The sequence below is a fragment of the Ranitomeya imitator genome, chromosome 6, assembly GCF_032444005.1.
Source record: "Ranitomeya imitator isolate aRanImi1 chromosome 6, aRanImi1.pri, whole genome shotgun sequence".
In the NCBI taxonomy this organism is placed as follows: Eukaryota; Metazoa; Chordata; class Amphibia; order Anura; family Dendrobatidae; genus Ranitomeya; species Ranitomeya imitator.
The window spans coordinates 1,988,534-2,003,450 of NC_091287.1; the positions used below are offsets into that span (position 1 = coordinate 1,988,534).

At 44.9% G+C, this 14,917-nt stretch overlaps 1 protein-coding gene across 1 annotated transcript in view; it reads right to left on the bottom strand.

The window, feature by feature from the left end:
* LOC138643525 (tyrosinase-like) overlaps window positions 1-14,566 on the bottom strand; it is a 97,388-nt gene extending 82,822 nt beyond the window's left edge. The window contains exon 1 of the mRNA XM_069732422.1: window positions 14,537-14,566. The gene's annotated coding sequence lies outside the window, so the exon portion shown is untranslated. The remainder of the gene's footprint in view (window positions 1-14,536) is intronic.
* Window positions 14,567-14,917: the final 351 nt, after the last annotated feature.

Genomic DNA, 14,917 nt, shown 5'->3' on the forward strand with positions numbered 1-14,917 from the left:
ACCTCCCAGAGCTCGTCCTTATTATCAGTAACTATCAGGTCATTCCGTGTGCTCTTAACCACCAGGTCCATTATTGTCCTGACCACCAGGTCATAACAGACAAGTGACGTAGATTTGCCTGAAACTGCCCCTCAACCCAGCACAACCGCAGATTTGACAACTGGAATTTTGGCCCACATGGCGGATTATGCCTTACGTATCCTCAAAAGGGACCCACGCATTATTAAAATGATGACCGAAGACGATTACTGGTTGGCCTGCCTCCTTGATCCTCGCTATAAAGGCAAATTGCAAAATATCATGCCACATGAGAACCTCGAACAAATATTAGCAACCAAACAAGCAACTCTTGTAGACCGTTTGATTCAGGCATTCCCAGCACACAGCGCCGGTGATGGTTCTCACACGAGCTGCAGGGGGCAACAGGGCAGAGGTGTTAAAGTTGCACAAATAAGAAGTGGCGTTGGACAGAGGAATTTTCTGACCAGGTTGTGGAGTGATTTTGCTATGACCGCAGACAGGACAGGTACTGCAGCATCAATTCAAAGTGACAGGAGACAACATTTGTCCAGTATGGTTACTAACTATTTTTCATCCCTTATCGATGTTCTCCCTCAACCGTCATTCCCATTTGATTACTGGGCATCCAAAATAGACACCTGGCCTGAATTGGCAGAATTTGCATTGCAGGAGCTTGCTTGCCCAGCAGCTAGTGTGCTATCAGAAAGAGTATTCAGTGCTGCTGGTTCAATATTGACCGAAAAAAGGACTCGTCTGGCTACCCAAAATGTTGATGATCTAACCTTCATTAAAATGAACCACTCATGGATTTCTAATTATTTTGCCCCACCTTTCCCGGCTGACACCTAGCTTTCCTAGAAAAAGGTCTTGCTTGTGGACTCGTCTTACTGACTGTTCCAATCTCTTAATTTGCAGCAGCTGTTTGTCCAGCATAAAACATGTTTACACCTCCCTAAATGGGCTAACTTCCCCCACAGGGCCGTGGTCGCGCCACTTGGCGCAAGCACCCGTGAGAGTGCCTTTTGTCTGAAGAGGTGGGTGTGCACGCTTTTGGTCGACGGCACTGCAACTGGGTCCCTCATAGTACAATAAAGTGTCTCTGGCGGTGGTGGTGCGCACCCAACGTCAGACACACCGTTGTAACATGAGGAGCCCTGGGCCTGTACCGCCGGCCACAAGAGAGTTCCCCCCCAGCTCAAACAATGCTCTACCACTTGCAAAATTATCTCTCACAGCTCCACCAATGTTTAGTCTATGTGCTGACATCCTTCAATGCCTGGCACTGACAATACCAATTTGTTGACATGTTTGATGCTAGTTAAAATAGTCAGGGTCAGTGTCCTATATTGACACCAGTAAATACTTAGCGCCAAATTACTATGTTTGAAACTGAGCAGAGGAGCCCACCCCTGTACCTAAGTATGCCACCCTTTTGTTTTTTGGTTTTGTTGTTTTGCGAGACATTAACATCTATTTATTTTTTGGGAGTACTAACTGTGTCAGACACTCCTTCCAATCGTCCTCCACTGAACACACCAATGCTGCCCGTGTACCTCTGCAAGATAATTCAAACAGCTTTGAGCCTAATTTTTTTTATTTTAGGCATACTAAGTCTGTCTGCGGTTCCTCCTTCCAATTGTCATCCGCTGAACACACCAATGCTGCCTGTGTACCTCTGCAAGATAATTCAAACTGCTTTGAGCCTATTTTTTTTTATTTTAGGCCTACTAAGTCTGTCTGCGGTTCCTCCTTCCAATTGTCCTCCGCTGAACACACCAATGCTGCCTGTGTACCTCTGCAAGATAATTCAAACTGCTTTGAGCCTAATTTTTTTTATTTTAGGCCTACTAAGTCTGTCTGCGGTTCCTCCTTCCAATTGTCCTCCGCTGAACACACCAATGCTGCCTGTGTACCTCTGCAAGATAATTCAAACTGCTTTGAGCCTAATTGTTTTTATTTTAGGCCTACTAAGTCTGTCTGCGGTTCCTCCTTCCAATTGTCCTCCGCTGAACACACCAATGCTGCTTGTGTACCTCTGCAAGATAATTCAAACTGCTTTGAGCCAAATTTTTTTTATTTTAGGCCTGCTAAGTCTGTCTGCGGTCCCTCCTTCCATTTATCCTCCGCTGAGCACACCAATGCCGACCGTGTACCCATGTAACTTTTTGTCATCCTGCAGTGAGCCAACTTTGTGGTGTAAGGCCTACTAGCCGTGTCTGTCTGCGCCACTTAATACAGCTGTCCTCCTATAAAAAAAATACCAAAAAAGGCGGATTTTCAGCTTGTCAGAATTATAAAACTGCATTGGGGCCACAAGTTTTGTCGTGGTCTACAAACTGAGTCTTCCGCTCCAAGGTGTTCTCTCTGTTGCCTCTCCCTCGCTTCTAGCTTGAAGCTCTTGTTAAGTAGTTGTTGAAACAACACTGCATTAGTCCTACAAGTTGGGTCTGGGTTGTAGAGACGGTGTCTGCCGCTCCAAGGTGTTCTCCTGGTTGCCTATCCTGAGCTTCAATCTTCAGGCTCGTCTTAAATAGTTTTTTAATCGAACAACTGCAGTGGGGCTAATAGTTTGGTTGGGGCCTACTAACAGTGTCTGTCGCTCCAAGGTGTTCCCCTGATTTACTTTCCTGAGCTTCAATCTTCAGGCTCGTCTTAAATAGTTTTTTAATCGAACAACTGCAGTGGGGCTACCAGTTTGGTTGGGGCCTACTAAGATTGTCTGTCGCTCCAAGGTGTTCTCCTGGTTTACTTTCCTGAGCTTCAATCTTCAGGCTCGTCTTAAATAGTTTTTTAATCGAACAACTGCAGTGGGGCTACTAGTTTGGTTGGGGCCTACTAAGATTGTCTGTCGCTCCAAGGTGTTCTCCTGGTTTACTTTCCTGAGCTTCAATCTTCAGGCTCGTCTTAAATAGTTTTTTAATCGAACAACTGCAGTGGGGCTAATAGTTTGGTTGGGGCCTACTAAGATTGTCTGTCGCTCCAAGGTGTTCTCCTGATTTACTTTCCTGAGCTTCAATCTTCAGGCTCGTCTTAATTAGTTTTTAATCGCACAACTGCAGTGGGGCTACTAGTTTGGTTGGGGCCTACTAAGATTGTCTGTCGCTCCAAGGTGTTCTCCTGATTTACTTTCCATAGCTTCAATCTTCATGCTCTTGTTAAGTAGTTGTTGAAACAACACTGCATTAGGCCTACAAGTTGGGACTGGGTTGTAGAGACGGTGTCTGCCGCTCCAAGGTGTTCTCCAGGGTGCCTCTCCCTAGCTTCTATCTTCATGCTCTCGTTAAGTAGTTGTTGAAACAACACTGCATTAGGCCTACAAGTTGGGTCTGGGTTGTAGAGACGGTGTCTTCCGCTCCAAGGTGTTCTCCAGGTTGCCTTTCCCTAGCTTCTATCTTCAGGCTCTCATTAAATTGTTTTTAATATAACACTGCATTTGGCCTACTTGTTTTGTTGGCCCTACTAACGGTGTCTGCCGCTCCTTGATGTTCTCCTCCACTGAACAAACCAGTGCCGCCTGTTTACTTCTGTTACCAATTTTGAACTGCATTTAGCCTACTTACTGATTTGGGCCGACTCACTGTGTCAGCCTCTCATTACAGTTGTCCTCCACTGAACAAAGCAATGCCCCCTGGTTAGTCCTGTTACCAATTTTGAACTGCATTTAGCCCACTTTATTCTTTGGGCCTATATCTGTGTTTCCTCCTCATCCTGCCCATTGCCCAGCCAGTGATAGATGAGTCTGCTGGTACATTGACCCATAATGCAACATTCCCCGTGCACGCTACACAGCAAGATTGTGACCCTGCTGAAAGTCAGGTTCCCCTTCCCGGATACCATACCACCTTACACGGGGACAAAGAGGAAGGTGCAGATGAAAGTGCAGGTTCCTTCATCAGGTGGGGGGAGGAATACTTGTTGGCGATGTCACTGGCACAGGGCCCCTCATAGTACGCAAAAGTGTCGCTGCCGGTGGGAGGCGCTCCCACCGTGCAAACACACCGCCGTACTTTGAGGGGCCCTGTGCCAGTGCCAATGCCAACGAGTGGCCCCCCCCTGCTTGCTCAGGATCACAGCACTTGCAAAGTTGAAATACTTACCTCTCCCTGCTCCACTGCCGTGACGTGGTCCAGATTTCCTGGGCCCACTAAATACTTGAACCAGCCCTACTCCCCACAACTTTAGCCAAATGACCCCCAATTTCCAATGCCTTTTTATTATTATAAGGTAAATTAAGATTGACAAGCTTCAGTAACAAGAATGGATGTTTTTGCCATTAAAATGGGCACTCTAGGTGTTTTCCTGGCCTCCACTCACTGCCGACTATGCTCTCCCATTGACTTGCATTGGGTTTCGTGTTTCGGTTGATCCCCGACTTTTCGCGATAATCGGCCGATTCCACTCGACTCGACTTTTGAGATAGTCGGGTTTCGCGAAACCCGACTCGACCCTAAAAAACTAAAAGTCGCTCAACCCTAGTCTTGAACGGTTTCATGAAATTTCTAGAGTACTGCGGTTTGATTCTAAAACAGATAGAATGGAAAGAAGAGCTAAAGATAAACTAGCACCTATTAGAAATGTTTGGAATCAATGGGTAGAGATTCTACCAAAATTGTATAATAGTGGTGAAAATGTAACTGTTGATGAGCAACTGGTGGCATTCCGAGGTAGGTGCCCATTCAGACAATATATACCAAGTAAGCCAGCAAAATACGGCATCAAGATCTGGACACTTTGCGACAGCAAAAGTTCATATGCTCTAAATGTCCAAGTGTATACAGGAAAAACCCCTGGTGAAAGATCTGAAAAAAATCAGGGTATGCGTGTTGTTCTCGATTTGACTCATGGACTAAAAGAACAAAATGTCATGTGACAACTTTTTTACATCCTATCAACTAGGCCAGATGTAGAAGAAAAAACAACTTACCATGCTGGGTACTATAAGAAAAAAACAAACCTAAACTACCGCAAGGTATCCTTAGCAAGAGAGAGGTGTACAGTTCTACTTTTTTTTCTGGAAATACAATATGTTGTTTCTTATGTTCCAAAAAAAACCAAGCAGGTAATTCTAATGAGCACAATGCACCATGACAATGCCGTAAGTGATAGAGAAGACAGAAAGCCTGACATTATTTTGGATTATAATGCCACAAAGGGAGCAGTTGATACTTTAGACCAAGCAATATCAACATATACATGCAAACCCAAAACCAATGAGTGGCCAATGATTTTATTTTATAACATACTGGACGTTTCTGCATACAATGCATTTGTCTTATGGAGAGAAATCGACCCCGATTGAAACCGGAATAAGCTGCATAAAAGAAGATTATTTCTCGTGGAATTGGGCAAATCCCTGGTTAGGCCATATATTGAGAGCAGAAAAGTGACCCCATAGCCATTGTAAAAAGTGTCCAGCATGCTCAAGAAAGAGACTCCACATCCACGGCCTCCACCAGCACAGCTACCAGCAAAAAAAGGAAGAGATGTAGCTTCTGTCCATCTTCCTGTGACAATAAGACTAATCTGACAAAATATCTGTGTAAAGGACATGTGTCTTATTATTGTGTTCAGTGTAAAAACGCATCAACATGTTCAGCTTTTCTTTTTTCTTTCTAAAAAGGTTGAAGTTTTTATGATTTTTCATTTGTTGATTTATAAATATTGTTTTCAAAAAGTTAAATTTCATGTTTTAGTAATAGTAATGTAAAGCTTTTTTGTTATTTGTGTGCAGAATGCTAACAATCAAAGATAATTGTAAAAAGCCTGTGTAACCTTTTTATGAAAAAAAATAAATTATTAAGTTTAAATTTAAATTTTTCATTTGTTTATGATCAACCATGTTCACATACAGTATAATAATGAAAAAAAGTATTCAAATAAAACACTTAGAGTAGCTAAAAATCAAGAATTAATATATCGGGTCATATTGACCAGGAACAGTAAAAGTGTATAGCAAATGCGAACAGAACAGCAGGGTTAACTCTTTTCACTCCATCCATATCGGCCCCTCTGTCCTTCCCTCTCCTATGTATAGCACTCACGCTCTGTTCACATTGCTCAACAGCGCAGATCCATTCAGTCCCACCATCCAACACAAGAGACGCTCTCACAAATCAGTTAACCATCTGCTTACTCTTTCTATCCTCCTTCTCCTAGTCGCTGGAGACATCTCTCCCTACCCCGGCCCCCCATGTTACAGCAAGTCTAACCTCCCAACTGCTACACTCAGAAACCCCTCTAATCTTATGAATATTCCATGCATGCCTTCTGCCTCTTTCAATTGTGCCCTTTGGAATTCTCACTCTGTGTGTAATAAACTTCCTTTCATCCATGAGTTCTTCCTTTCTAATTCTCTTAACCTTCTAGCTTTTACTGAAGCCTGGATCCAGCAGTCAGACACCACCGCTGCTGCTGCTCTCTCATATGGTGGACTACACTTTTCTCATACCCCAAGATCGGACAATAGAGCAGGTGGAGGCGTTGGCCTGCTCCTATCAACCAAATGCACCTTTCAGGTTATCCCCCAAGTACCCTCACTTGTATTCCCTTCTTATGAGGTCCATGCGGTCAGACTCTACATCACCTTCTCCATGTGAGTGGCAGTGGTTTATCGTCCTCCCGGCCCCTCTCATCAGTTCCTGGATCACTTTGCCACCTGGCTTCCTCACTTTCTTTCCCTTTCCTGTGACATCCCCACCCTCATCATGGGTGATTTCAACATCCCCATTGCTTCTCCCCTCTCCCCATCTGCTTCTCACCTTTTATCTCTAACCTTTTTCGGCCTCTCGCAGCATACTAACTCTCCAACGCATGACGGCGGATACTCCCTCGACTTGGTCTTCTCCCAGCTTTGCTCAGTGGACGATTTGACTAACTCCCCTCTCCTGCTCTCTGACCACAACCTTCTTTCATTCTCTATCAAGAACTGCCATCCCGCCCAGGTCACCCCCACTTTCCACACTTATAGAAACATACAGGCCATTAACACCCAGAAACTTGTGAAGAACTTGCAGTCCTCATTGGCCCCTATCTCCTCCATCTCATGTCCTGATTCTGCACTGAAGCATTACAATGATACCCTGCAAAGTGCCCTGGATGAAACTGCACCTCCTATACATAGAACAACTTAGCACAGATGGCGACAACCATGGCACACGCTGCAAACATGCTTCCTGCAGCGGTGCTCCAGGTGCGCCGAACGTCTGTGGAGAAAATCTAATCTACCCAAAGATTTATCCATTATAAGTTCATGCTTAAAACATACAACTCTGCCCTTCACCTTTCCAAACAAATCTATTTTAACACCCTCATCACCTCCCTGTCCAATAACCCTAAACTTCTCTTTGACACTTTCCAGTCTCTACTCAAACCAAGAGTGCAGGCCCCAACCACAGATCTCCGCGATGACGATCTGGCCAATTACTTCAAAGAAAAAGTTGACCACATCCGACAGGAAATTATCTCCCAATCCCTTCATACCATGCACTGTCCTCCCTCCCCCACAGCATCTAGTTCACTCTCTGACTTCGAACCAGTTACAGAAGAAGAAGTAATCAGGCTCCTTGAAACTTCTCCCCCAACCACTTGCACCAGTGACCCCATTCCATCACATCTCCTACAGTCCCTTTCCCCAGCTGTCATGTCTTATTTAACAAAAATATTCAACCTTTCGCTCTCTTCCGGTATCTTTCTCTCCTCATTTAAGCATGCCATCATACATCCACTACTTAAAAAAGCATCCCTCAATCAAAACTGTGTCGCTAATTATAGACCTGTCTCTAATCTTCCCTTCATCTCTAAACTCCTCGAATGCCTGGTCCACTCCCGTCTCTATCTCTCAGATAACTCTCTTCTCGACCCTTTTCAATCTGGTTTCCGCTCTTTACACTCTACTGAAACTGCCCTCACTAGAGTATCTAATGACCTACTAACAGCTAAATCTAATGGTCTCTACTCCATGCTAATTCTCTTGGATCACTCCGCAGCAGTCGATACGGTGGATCATCAGCTCCTCCTCACTATGCTCCGCTCCATCGGCCTCAAGGACACCGTTCTCTCCTGGTTCTCCTCCTATCTCTCTGACCGATCCTTCACTGTATGTTTTGCTGGTTCCTCCTCCTCTCACCTTCCCCTTACTGTTGGGGTTCCTCAAGGATCAGTCCTAGGCCCCCTTCTCTTCTCTTTGTATACTGCCCCATTGGACAAACAATCAGTAGATTTGGTTTCCAGTACCATCTCTATGCATCTCTATGCTGATGACACCCAATTATACACTCCTTCTCCTGATCTCACTCCTGCCTTTTTAGAAAACACCAGTGATTGTCATGTCCTCCCTCTATTTGAACTCCTCATGTTCTCTCCCTCTACTAACCTGTTATGAAAGGTAATTCAGTACCACAATGGACATAGAGGTCAGCGCACATACAGTGACCTGGCAATAATCCAAAAAAACAAGAACGAGCTCTGAGACGTGGGAACTCTGTTGACCGCAATCCCTAATCCTCTCCAACCACACTAAAGGCAGCCGTGGATTGCGCCTAACGCTCCCTATGCAACTCGGCACGGCCTGAGAAACTAGCTAGCCTGAAGATAGAAAATAAGCCTACCTTGCCTCAGAGAAATACCCCAAAGGAAAAGGCAGCCCCCACATATAATGACTGTGAGTTAAGATGAAAAGACAAACGTAGAGATGAAATAGATTTAGCAAAGTGAGGCCCAACTTTCTGAACAGAGCGAGGATAGGAAAGGTAACTTTGCGGTCAACACAAAACCCTACAAATACCACGCAAAGGGGGCAAAAAGACCCTCCGTACCGAACTAACGGCACGGAGGTACACCCTCTGCGTCCCAGAGCTTCCAGCAAGCAGAAAAAAACAAATAGACAAGCTGGACAGAAAAAAACAGCAAACAAATAGCAAAGAAGAACTTAGCTATGCAGAGCAGCAGGCCACAGGAACGATCCAGGAGGAAACAGGTCCAATACTAGAACATTGACTGGAGGCCAGGATCAAAGCATCAGGTGGAGTAAAATAGAGCAGCACCTAACGACTTCACCACATCACCTGAGGAAGGAAACTCAGAAGCCGCAGTACCACTTTCCTCCACCAACGGAAGCTCACAGAGAGAACCAGCCGAAGTACCACTTGTGACCACAGGAGGGAGCTCTGCCACAGAATTCACAACAGTACCCCCCCCTTGAGGAGGGGTCACCGAACCCTCACCAGAGCTCCCAGGACGACCAGGATGAGCCATATGAAAGGCACGAACAAGATCGGGAGCATGGACATCAGAGGCAAAGTGATCGGGGCCCTCACTCCTCTTGTATCTGGTGATCGGGGCCCTCATTCCTCTTGTATCTGGTGATCGGGGTCCTCACTCCTCTTGGTATCTGGTGATCGGGGCCCTCACTCCTCCTGTATCTGGTGATCGGGGCCCTCACTCCTCCTGTATCTGTTGATCGGGGCCCTCATTCCTCTTGGTATCTGGTGATCGGGGCCCTCACTGCTGCTGTATCTGGTGATCGGGGTCCTCACTCCTCTTGGTATCTGGTGATCGGGGTCCTCACTCCTCTTGGTATCTGGTGATCGGGGCCCTCACTCCTCTTGTATCTGGTGATCGGGGTCCTCACTCCTCCTGTATCTGGTGATCGGGGCCCTCACTCCTCCTGTATCTGGTGATCGGGGCCCTCGCTCCTCCTGTATCTGGTGATCGGGGCCCTCGCTCCTCCTGTATCTGGTGATCGGGGCCCTCACTCCTCTTGTATCTGGTGATCGGGGTCCTCACTCCTCCTGTATCTGGTGATCAGGGCCCTCACTCCTCCTGTATCTGGTGATCGGGGCCCTCATTCCTCCTGGATCTGGTGATCGGGGCTCTCACTCCTCCTGTATCTGGTGATCGGGGCCCTCATTCCTCCTGTATCTGGTGATCGGGGCCCTCATTCCTCCTGTATCTGGTGATCGGGGCTCTCACTTTTCCTGTATCTGGTGATCGGGGCTCTCACTCCTCCTGTATCTGGTGATCGGGGCCCTCACTCCTCCTGTATCTGGTGATCGGGGCCCTCACTCCTCTTGGTATCTGGTGATCGGGGCCCTCACTCCTCCTGTATCTGGTGATCGGGGCCCTCACTCCTCCTGTATCTGGTGATCGGGGCCATCACTCCTCCTGTATCTGGTGATCGGGGCCCTCACTCCTCCTGTATCTGGTGATCGGGGCCCTCACTCCTCCTGTATCTGGTGATCGGGGCCCTCATTCCTCCTGTATCTGGTGATCGGGGCCCTCATTCCTCCTGTATCTGGTGATCGGGGCCCTCACTCCTCTTGTATCTGGTGATCGGGGCCCTCACTCCTCTTGGTATCTGGTGATCAGGGCCCTCATTCCTCCTGTATCTGGTGATCGGGGCCCTCACTCCTCCTGTATCTGGTGATCGGGGCCATCACTCCTCCTGTATCTGGTGATCGGGGCCCTCACTCCTCCTGTATCTGGTGATCGGGGCCCTCGCTCCTCCTGTATCTGGTGATCGGGGCCCTCATTCCTCCTGTATCTGGTGATCGGGGCCCTCATTCCTCCTGTATCTGGTGATCGGGGCCCTCACTCCTCTTGGTATCTGGTGATCAGGGCCCTCACTCCTCTTGGTGTCTATTTTAAACTGTGATCTCTGTTATGCTGTAATGTCTATTGTCTGTACAAATCCCCTCTATAATTGTAAAGCGCTGCGGAATATGTTGGCGCTATGTAAATAAAATTATTATTATTTATTGGTATTGTTATAAATGTTCAGTTGCTAATAAAAGAGAAGAGAAGATGACATAAGACAATTAGATCAATGGAGAACTTCTTCAATAAACTTCCTGACTTATCTGAATAGATTTGCCACATGGCTAACACAAAGAAGATTTTATAAATGTGGAAGAAACAAACATTCATCCTGCAGATATGCAAAAGAACTGAAAATTATTAGAAATACTATTGATAATAAAATATACAAAATCACACAGCAACAATGTCCTTTGTAGCACCATAACTTATGGAGGATGTTCTATACATCATAAAAAGAATTCATGTTCTAGATTCCTATAATTCCCATGTTGTTAATTCACTAATTCGCTGAATCCGACTGTGGATAAACATGTTTGTCTGTTCTTGTAGGTGATTTTACAGATATTGAGAGGATTAACAGATCAGCACGTGGTAAACATTGGAGAAGGCTGAGTTTCAGCAGGAAAGCCTTTCGAAGATTTACATTATTGCTCTGACTTAATGTTACACTATTAATTAAAACCTGTAATGCTAAAATTGTTCTAACTTTGGTTCTAAAATACTCAATCATATTGAAAATGGTGCACACAAAACGAGCATAGATCAACATAAATTTTATAAAGCTGGTACCATACAACTGATAAAAAGAAAAGTGAAGGCTTGAGCTGAACAAGCGCTGGGGCTGGCGTCATTCCAGCAGGCGGAAACTGAGTAAGGTGGTCTACAATTACCTCCACAGAATGTGTATTGTATTGCCACCCACCCTGGTTCTTCTTTATCTCTCTAAGGGTCACTATACCATTTCGATCGCTACGACGGTACGATTCGTGACGTTCCAGCGATATCGTTACGATATCGCTGTGTCTGACACGTAGCAGCGATCAGGGATCCTGCTGAGAATCGTACGTCGTAGCAGATCGTTTGGAACTTTGTTTCATCGCTGGATCTCCCGCTGTCATCGCTAGATCGGTGTGTGTGACACCGATCTAGCGATCTAGCGATGCGATCCAGCGATTCGTTCGCTTGTAACCAGGGTAAACATCGGGTTACTAAGCGCAGGGCCGCGCTTAGTAACCCGATGTTTACCCTGGTTACAAGCGTAAAACTAAAAAAAAAAAAACAGCACATACTTACATTCTGGTGTCCGTCAGGTCCCTTGCCGTCTGCTTCCTGCACTGTGACTGCCGGCCGTAAAGTGAAAGCAGAGCACAGCGGCTGTGCTTTCACTTTCACTTTACGGCCGGCAGTCAGTGAGTGCGGGAAGCAGACGGCAAGGGACCTGACGGACACCAGAATGTAAGTATGTGCTGTTTGTTTTTTTTTAGTTTTACGCTTGTAACCAGGGTAAACATCGGGTTACTAAGCGCGGCACTGCGCTTAGTTACCCGATGTTTACCCTGGTTACCCAGGTACCTCGGCATCGTTGGTCGCTGGAGAGCTGTCGGTGTGACAGCTCCCCAGCGACCACACTACGATTTACCTACGATCACGGCCAGGTCATATCGCTGGTCGTGATCGTAGGTAAATCGTATAGTGTGACGGTACCCTAAGCCTCACACAACTATTCCCACATACTTCATAGCATATATCATGCCTGGGTTTGGTGCCTTTATTCTTATATATATATATATATATATATATATATATACACATATATAATGTGTATATATATATATGTATATATATATATATATATATACATACATACATACATGTATGTATGTATGTATGTATATATATATATACATATATACATATATATATACACATTATATATATATATATATATACACACATATACATACACACACACATATATTATATATATATTCTACCTCGCTCCTACTACTGTGTTTTTTGCCCTCTTGTGTGCCCCTATTTTAATTCACTTGTATGTTATCAGCTTAGTAGAAATTGTATTGATTTGTAGTCGTTTTGGCTGCACTATTTCTTGTAGGTTAGATGTAATTACTGCGAGGTCAGAAACGAGTCAGCCTAGAGGTGATTTCTTCATCAATGACTATGGCAAAATGTTTTTAATACATTCAGAAATAAACAACTATTTCAGCAAGTCCACTATAGTGTGTCGGAGCCATTCCCTGTGCTCTCATATCATGTATAACATAAAACACCTGACCAATACTTTCTTCAATCACAATTATTAATGATTATGATTCACAATGGGTGTAAATGGGTTAGTAACTGGCTTAGTGATAGAAAGCAGAGGGTGGTTATAAATGGTATAGTCTCTAACTGGGTCGCTGTCACCAGTGGGGTACCGCAGGGGTCAGTATTGGGACCTGTTCTCTTCAACATATTCATTAATGATCTGGTTGAAGGTTTACACAGTAAAATATCGATATTTGCAGATGATACAAAACTATGTAAAGCAGTTAATACAAGAGAAGATAGTATTCTGCTACAGATGGATCTGGATAAGTTGGAAACTTGGGCTGAAAGGTGGCAGATGAGGTTTAACAATGATAAATGTAAGGTTATACACATGGGAAGAAGGAATCAATATCACCATTACACACTGAACGGGAAACCCCTGGGTAAATCTGACAGGGAGAAGGACTTGGGGATCCTAGTTAATGATAAACTTACCTGGAGCAGCCAGTGCCAGGCAGCAGCTACCAAGGCAAACAGGATCATGGGGTGCATTAAGAGAGGTCTGGATACACATGATGAGAGCATTATACTGCCTCTGTACAAATCCCTAGTTAGACCGCACATGGAGTACTGTGTCCAGTTTTGGGCACCGGTGCTCAGGAAGGATATAATGGAACTAGAGAGAGTACAAAGGAGGGCAACAAAATTAATAAAGGGGATGGGAGAACTACAATACCCAGATAGATTAGCGAAATTAGGATTATTTAGTCTAGAAAAAAGACGACTGAGGGGCGATCTAATAACCATGTATAAGTATATAAGGGGACAATACAAATATCTCGCTGAGGATCTGTTTATACCAAGGAAGGTGACGGGCACAAGGGGGCATTCTTTGCGTCTGGAGGAGAGAAGGTTTTTCCACCAACACAGAAGAGGATTCTTTACTGTTAGGGCAGTGAGAATCTGGAATTGCTTGCCTGAGGAGGTGGTGATGGCGAACTCAGTCAAGGGGTTCAAGAGAGGCCTGGATGTCTTCCTGGAGCAGAACAATATTGTATCATACAATTATTAGGTTCTGTAGAAGGAAGTAGATCTGGGGATTTATTATGATGGAATATAGGCTGAACTGGATGGACAAATGTCTTTTTTCGGCCTTACTAACTATGTTACAATATAAAATCCAATCCAGAAGATATAAATAGAAAACTCTTTTCATATGGATGTGTGGAATGAATCCTGCATGGAGACGCTGGGGAAGAGGATCCAGATGCAGACACCCAGGTGTGAGGATGTCTTGATCCTCTGCAGCAAAGTCTCCTATGGACTCACAGCAATGTCGATTTACTGTAGCAGTACGCACCTTTGTGAAATGCTTTTTGTATATGTATTTTATGGATTGGATTGTATATTTGGAATCACAATCAATAATAATTGCAGTTGAATAAAGTATTGGTCTGGAGTTTTATACACGAGATGTTTGTAATGTCAGAAGAAGTAAAGGCTGATTTTAGGGAACAGTGTGCATAGAATTTGAATGTAAATTCAAGGAATCATGTGATATGAGAATAGAAGAGATACCCAGATATATAGATAGTTTCTCTGACTAGTCAATCTAACTATTTCAGGCTTCCATACCCCACCATCTCACCTCTCGTGGAGCAGATCTGGGATCCTCAGCCTCCTGCTGTCACACAGCATCAGCGAAAGTCCCCCGTTTATAAGCTACCAGGGTGGGGCAACAGGTGTGTCTTGGCCACATGTAGACCCGCTCCCACCGCTTTTCTCTGTTCCTTATGCGACCTGAAGCTTCTGCTGCACATAATTCTGTATGTGAGACACGCTCATTTCGTCAAGTTATTGCTCTTCCCATTATCTCTTCTCTCACTACTTTTAAGTCAGATTAAAGTGCAGATTCTCATAATTATCCCTCACAGTTTATGAGACGCTTACCATGCTACTTTGATTTGAAACGATGCAACTGAAATGACAGATGATGAGAGTTTAGGTGTTTTATAGTCATGAAACCAGC